Source organism: Ananas comosus, linkage group 19, assembly GCF_001540865.1.
Source record: "Ananas comosus cultivar F153 linkage group 19, ASM154086v1, whole genome shotgun sequence".
NCBI classification, from domain to species: Eukaryota; Viridiplantae; Streptophyta; class Magnoliopsida; order Poales; family Bromeliaceae; genus Ananas; species Ananas comosus.
Window position 1 is genome coordinate 8,968,804 of NC_033639.1, and position 7,019 is coordinate 8,975,822.

Genomic DNA, 7,019 nt, shown 5'->3' on the forward strand with positions numbered 1-7,019 from the left:
TCTACAAAATGGGTGAATCATTCACCATTTTCTTGAAAATTATTTGTTATGATTTTTTAAGTTGTTAAGATTATATGTAATTTGTTAAAATTTGTATATGGTTGTCAGAATTATATATAAAAAATTAAAAAAATGAGATGGTTAGGATTATATGTAGATTATTCGAATTTTTGTTAGATTATTAGGATTGTATGAATAGATTATTATGATATTTTTTATTATTAAGATTATATATGGTTTGTTAAAATTTTTATATAATTTTTAGAATTATATGAAAAATAAAAAAAAAACAACAAAAGAGAAAGACAGTGAGTAATTCGAGTAATTCATTACTTTTATGAGAAGTTAAATAGGAATTGTTTACTGGTTATGAAAACGGTAAATAATTCACCGTTTTTTGGATAAAATTTTATTCTATCACTATTTAGTTAAATATATTTTTTTAGTAGGGTCGTTTGGCTAATTATAATAATTTTAAGTGTTATTTAGGAAAAAAAAATCCCATCAAATCTGTAGTGCCACGTGGCCCTATTAAATTGTGCCATTTGTGGGCCTGTACAAGCTGCTCCATCAAGGGGGTAGGTAACCTTTGGGACCACCAATTATCACATGCTTCGCCAGTTGCCACGTGGGCCCCATCTGATCCGTCCGTAACCCCCCAAGGGCTTCGCTTGCCGTTGGATTGAGTCCTGGTGGAGTGTGGGACCACAAGCTTTCACTCTCAGCGAACCACGCGTTGCCACGTTGACACGTTGACAAAGTCCAACTGTACTCTCTCCCACTCGCTTTTGTCGTTTTCTCAACATTCTTGTCGCGTTTGGTGTGTACTCGTCGGTACGTTCCACTGGTACATCACAAGATCATCAAAATTATAAAAAACAAAAAATTTAAATCACATTTTGGCCCCACAATTTTTTGTTATTTATTTATTTATTTTGAACTGTTGATAAATTTATATACTCGTTTTTTTTTTTTTTTTGAGAAAGTTAGTATATTATTTGTTTCGTTTATTTTTTAAAAAAATAAATTTAGCTGAAAATGTGAATCAGTCAGGATTTGAACTTAAAATTTCGAATACCAACCATCAAGTCTTTTGATAAATTTATATACTTTTTATTGCATGTAGAATGAACAAATAAGAGTCTTTCAGATTACATACTTGAACATAGAAATAAAGCATTGTTTTACTATAAAAAATAACACTTAACTGTTGTGCAAATTTTATGTTTATTTTATCAAAAAAAAATCTGCCGTTAAATAAATAGCAAATTAAAATTCTATGAAATCACAGAATAATACGCTGTTTAGTAATATGCTATTATAATAAAATCACATGATAGTTAAGCGTAACTTTTTAACCGCACAGTGAAAAATATAAGCATGCATGCTACATGACATAATAGATAGTTGAGTCCAACTTTTTTAATCATGTGATGGTAAAGTAAAACAATCCTAATTCACAAGAGGATAAGCTGAAGTTTACCTTATTGTAACATATTAATAATTTACAAAGATAATATTCCATGGGAGGAAAAAAAAAACTTTTTATCATTCTTTTTATTGTAGAGAATTGTATTTTGTCCACAATATATCTCAAATAAAATCTTAAAATGTATGTATATACGAATTAAAATATGTATATTATGTTATACATGTGATCGAGCTGTCCATCTTGTTTTGAGTATAAAAGAATCAACTTCTTATTTGTGGGGAATATACTGTTGCTAAACTGCAAATTGGATCAGTGCTATTATTTTATTATTATTATTATTATATTTTTTGGATAATTTGAATGTAGTTGATGTCGCGTTATGCATGCTTTTAACATCCTTCTTGAGTTAACAACTTAAGGTTTTAAAAGAATAACGATTATTTAATATTTTTAACACAGTATATAAGTAGGAAGTTTTTAATTTGAGTTTCGTCAGTCTCCTATTATTGCTTAGTTTTTTCTTATTTAATTTAAATTTATATTTTAGAATTATTATTCTTAATTTTAAATATAAAAAAATAAATATGAATATTAAAAATATCGTATTCTTTGACACCCTGTGGCTTGTACTTTTCCCAGTTAGAACAGTAGTTAATTAGTTTTTTATTATGTGGGAAAGTGGAGGGTTTGTTTGGTTTATTCCAAGTTTTCAATAATTGGCCCGAAATTAATACGCGCACACAAGCACTGTTTAGCAACAGTTATTTCGAACACGCATTTATTGTTTTTTTTTTTTCTAATGGATAAATTTTATTTTTTTAATAATTTATCTTATTTTTTATTTTACTATTTTGCATGGTAAAAAAAATTATATTTAATTATCATAAAATTTAGGTCCTAGAAATTATACTCAATTACTTTGTAATTATTGTTACAACAAACGCACAAACGGAAATAAAATGACGTATACGAAACAATCAAACCACAAACAGAAAATAAAGAGAACGCACAGATTTAAGTGAAAAATCATATGCAGAGAAAAACCACGGGCGAGGCAGAAGAGAGCTTCACAATCAAACGAAAAAGGGAATACAATGTTCAGAAGATTACAACCAATCACAATCTCACGCCTCTAGGGCAAAAACGAAAAGGAAACCCATAACAGCTTTCGGATCTGATCCGATCCGATCCGATCTGATCCTGTTGGCCCGAGCCCTCCGCTACCCACCACAGACATTTATTTTTTCTTCACAAATTTATTTTTCCAATTTTGGTCGCACCGCGAAACTGTTGACGACTCAGAAACCTGAATTTGAGTCGATTATCAATTTCGAGTCATATCTAATAGTTATAAAATTATTGTGTCATTCTATTTGATAATAAATATTTTGTATAATAATAGATAATATATTATATAATAGTTAAGTATAACTTTTTAAATCACATAATCACAAAATAAAAATATAAATTAAAAGTTATCTTTTTTAATTACAGTATTTTTGAATTTTGATAGTAAATATTTGGTTTTGGAAAGTGCTCCCTAAGTAATTAGCAGTTCAAAGTTTATGTATCCTCTTCAGTAAAATATTAGATGGCGTTGAATAAAGAAAATGTGTAAATTGTTGCATGCTTTTTCGTTGACAAGTGTGATTATAAGTATTTTTAAAATTTTTGGATCGTTCAAAATATAAGAACACGTACATTTAGCTATCGCAATACCAAATTAGGTTTTAGAATAACTTTCTAAAATTGACTCTTCTGAGAATCTTTTTGGCCCAGATTTTAGTTTAGTTCATTCATATGTTCGCAAAATAATATTTGATAAATAAAAATATTTGAAATATCTTAGCAGTGGAAAACGAAAAATAAAATTCTATGTATCAAAAGTAAAAAGAAAAATTGTTGGCATTTCTAATTTACTTAAAATATTGTTGGATGGACGCGAATATAAATATATAATACATTTTCTAATAGTATAACCATTTAATAGTATTTTATTAAATATTAAATAATATATAATATTGTAGTTATATGCTTGCCGACGCATAACAACGGGAGGCCATTTAATTTAAATGTGTGAACAATATCAAACTTAGCCCTTTGAAACTTCAAAATATTATATTTGTCCCTTTCAAAATCTAAAATATCATTCGTGGCCCTCTACTATTTGTATAAATCTATCACAAACGTCTCTGTGAACTCCAAACCTAAAGCCTAAATGCTAAAGCTAAACCCTTTAATGTTTATAAGGTAAAAATTTACATAATTTATCTAAAATATGAATTATTTTGAATTAGCCACCCAATCTTTCAAAATTTTGTTATTTTACTATCAGATATTTCAATTTGTTTGATTTGAATCAGCCAACGGCACTTACTCTTTAAAATTGAATATATCATTTAACTTTACAGGTATAATAGTATGCTTCATATAATTTTCATAACTATAAATTTATTAAAATAAATAATTAGCTTAAATTTTAAAAGCAAAGCATCGTTGACTGAGTCAAACTAAATAAATTGAAAGGTTGGATAGTAAAAATAAAATTTAAAAGAGTCGGATACCCGAATAAAAATGGCACATAGTTTAGATAAGTTCAGAATGTTTTTGCCTATTCGAAGAACACTAATGACATTTTACAATTTGAAGGAATTTTAACAAAATTAGAATCCGTCGAAGGAGTACTGAAGAAATCAAGCGTTGAAATGTCTGTAGCGATGCTGATCGTCCATAACACAGATATGACAAAGAGCCGACTGGTTGGGTACTCAAGAGCCAAAGTTCGAAATCTAATTGCTCCACATTTCTACTGAATTTATTTTTTAAATAATTTTTCAGTGGCGGATACACTATAAATAGAATGAACTTAAAATAGGAAACAAGATTATGGAGCAGGACCATCATCATTATTGTCTCATGGGCCACACTACACAACAACTACAATATTGTCTCGTGGGCCTACACTTCCATGTGGGCCCAATGAGAAACCCTAATTTTTTTTAAAAAAAATAAAATATTAGTAGAAGAATCCGACTATAGTACTTTCGGGAGCACCACACATGTGGTGCAGTTTAATATTATTGTCTTGGAAGAACCACTATCGTGCTGCTTTTACAATTCTTAATATTAGAGTTAAAAAGTCGAAAATACCAAATTTTTTTATATTTTTGGAAGCATAATAGCTCTATACATGAATAGAATCAAAATTTTCAAAAAACAATTTTGTGTTTCTGTAATATTAATAACTACTTTTTTATGTTTTTTTACATTTTATATATAAATATTTATCTTATTGTGAATTTTTTTTGGATCTGCGGTTGGTTATCTTACTATATGTATGATGCCATTACTCTCTCGCTCTCTTTCTCTTTCTCTCTGGGAGAAAGAAAAAAAAAGGGTTAAATAAATAGCAAAGTAAAATTTTGTGAAATCACGGGATAGTACTTTTTCTAACAATATATCTTTACACCTAAGGATTTAAGTGCTGTAGTACAGGATTGTGATGAATCTTGCCGACACGGTATGACACGGTGCGTGCCGAACCGTGTCGATACTTGCTGGTCAAAAAAATTTATGTGTGCCGACACATAATAGCATGAAATATTTATTTTCTTTAGCAACAAAATATTCTAACTATTTATTATATTTTCTTATCACATATTTTAAACTTTATTGAAAAAATTACTTACTAATTTAAAGAATAGAGGGTTAAGAGTTGTGCCATTGATACGGAGTTTGTATCGTGCCGATGTCTTATTGGTATGGTACGGCACGGTGGATACGGCCCGTGCCGATGGACACTTAAAACCTTATTTACACTAAAATAAAAATAAAATAAACTGATAGTTAAGCGTAACTTTTTAATACGAAAAATCTCTACGGAGCATCCGGGCCAAGCTACACTACTTATGAGTGGGGGATGGATATAATTTTTTTTTTTTTCATACTGTAGCTAATGGCAAAAGGAGAGCTAACATGATTGGTATGATTGATGAGGATAGTGAAGTGTACTGATCCGAAGAGGATATAAAGAGCTATTTCTATCATAAATTTAAGGAGCGCTTCATATATGAAGAGATGGCCCCGACTTCCTTTGGCGAGTGGAGCGGCTTCTTCAAATCGTTAACGACCCCTAACCTTGCTCGACTAATTGGACCTTTCAGTCTAGATGAAATAAAAACAAGCAGTTCTTCAACTCGAGAGAGATAAGGCATCGGGCCTCGATAGTTTTCCGTGAGTTTCTACCAAACTTTCTGGAATACCCTAAAGGAGAATATTTTGAACCTATTCCAGAAAATGTTTAAGGGGAGGATGACCACCAGCCCCATTGATTACGCCTTCATCTGTTTAGTCCCTAAGAAGGAAGGGGCTAAGAGCGCGAACGACTTTCGACCTATAAACCTATTGAATGGGATTCAAAAAATTTTATCAAAGGTTCTGGCCAACAATCTATAGCTGCTTATAAACGATCTAATATCTCCCTCCTAGTCGGCATTTCTGAATGAGAGAAATATCACTGATACTTTTGCAGCACTTTGTGAACTAATGGGTTGGGAAAGTGAGAAGGTTGTAGAATGAGTCGGGGCAAAGGTGGACTTCGAAAAGATGTATGATAAAATCTATTGGCAATTCCTTTTTAGTATTTTAGAATGGTGGGATTTCGACGAAAAGTGATGTGGATGAATCAAACTCTGTGTGTGTTATGCCAAGATTGCAGTTTTGGTTAATGGCGAGACTATCAAATGGATAAAAATGAAGAGGGGCGTGAGATAGGGGGACTTACTCTCTCATTTCCTCTTTCCTTTGGTGGCAGAGTGTCTTGCCCGGATGACAAATGAAGCAATTACAAGTAATCTTATTAAAGGACTTGGACCCTTCGATGTGACTAGGATTACTCTTATTTAATTTGCGGATGATATATTTTTTTCTATGAGGGTAAGAAAAGGTATTTGAGAAATCTCAAGTTCTTGTGATACCTCTTTGAATGGGCATCCGGATTGAAGGTCAACAGGAAGAAGTCAGAACTGTTCTACAATGGACAGGCTGAAGGAAAAGCGATAAAACTTGCGAATATACTTGAGTGTTGAATAGGCATCCTCCCTACCAAGTACCTAGGATTGTCTCTTTCTACCGAGCCCCCTAGCTTTGAAGGAGGATTAGAATAGGATCATCTTGAAAATATAAAGAAAAATTGACTGTTAGCAAACGAAACTCCTATCAAGAGGGGGTAGATTAATTTTGACAAATGCGGTTCTAACCAACCTACCTATATACTTCTTGTTTATATTCAAGGCATCTAAATGGATGATCGCGCATACTGAGTCTTTGTATAGAGACTTCTTCTGGAACGGAGGAAGCAACTCACCAGATAAGGGTTGTCTGATAGCTTGGAAGAATGTATGTAAGGATAAGAAAGAAGGAGGACTTGGCATCTTAGACTTAGCTACGATGAATAAGCTCTCCTGACCAAATGGTGGTGGAAATTCCACTGGCGCCCCAATTACAATGGAGCAAGATTATTCATACTTTATACTATCATAGAAGAAGATCTTTAAAGAAGAAATTTTTTTTTTAAACCTTACTCATA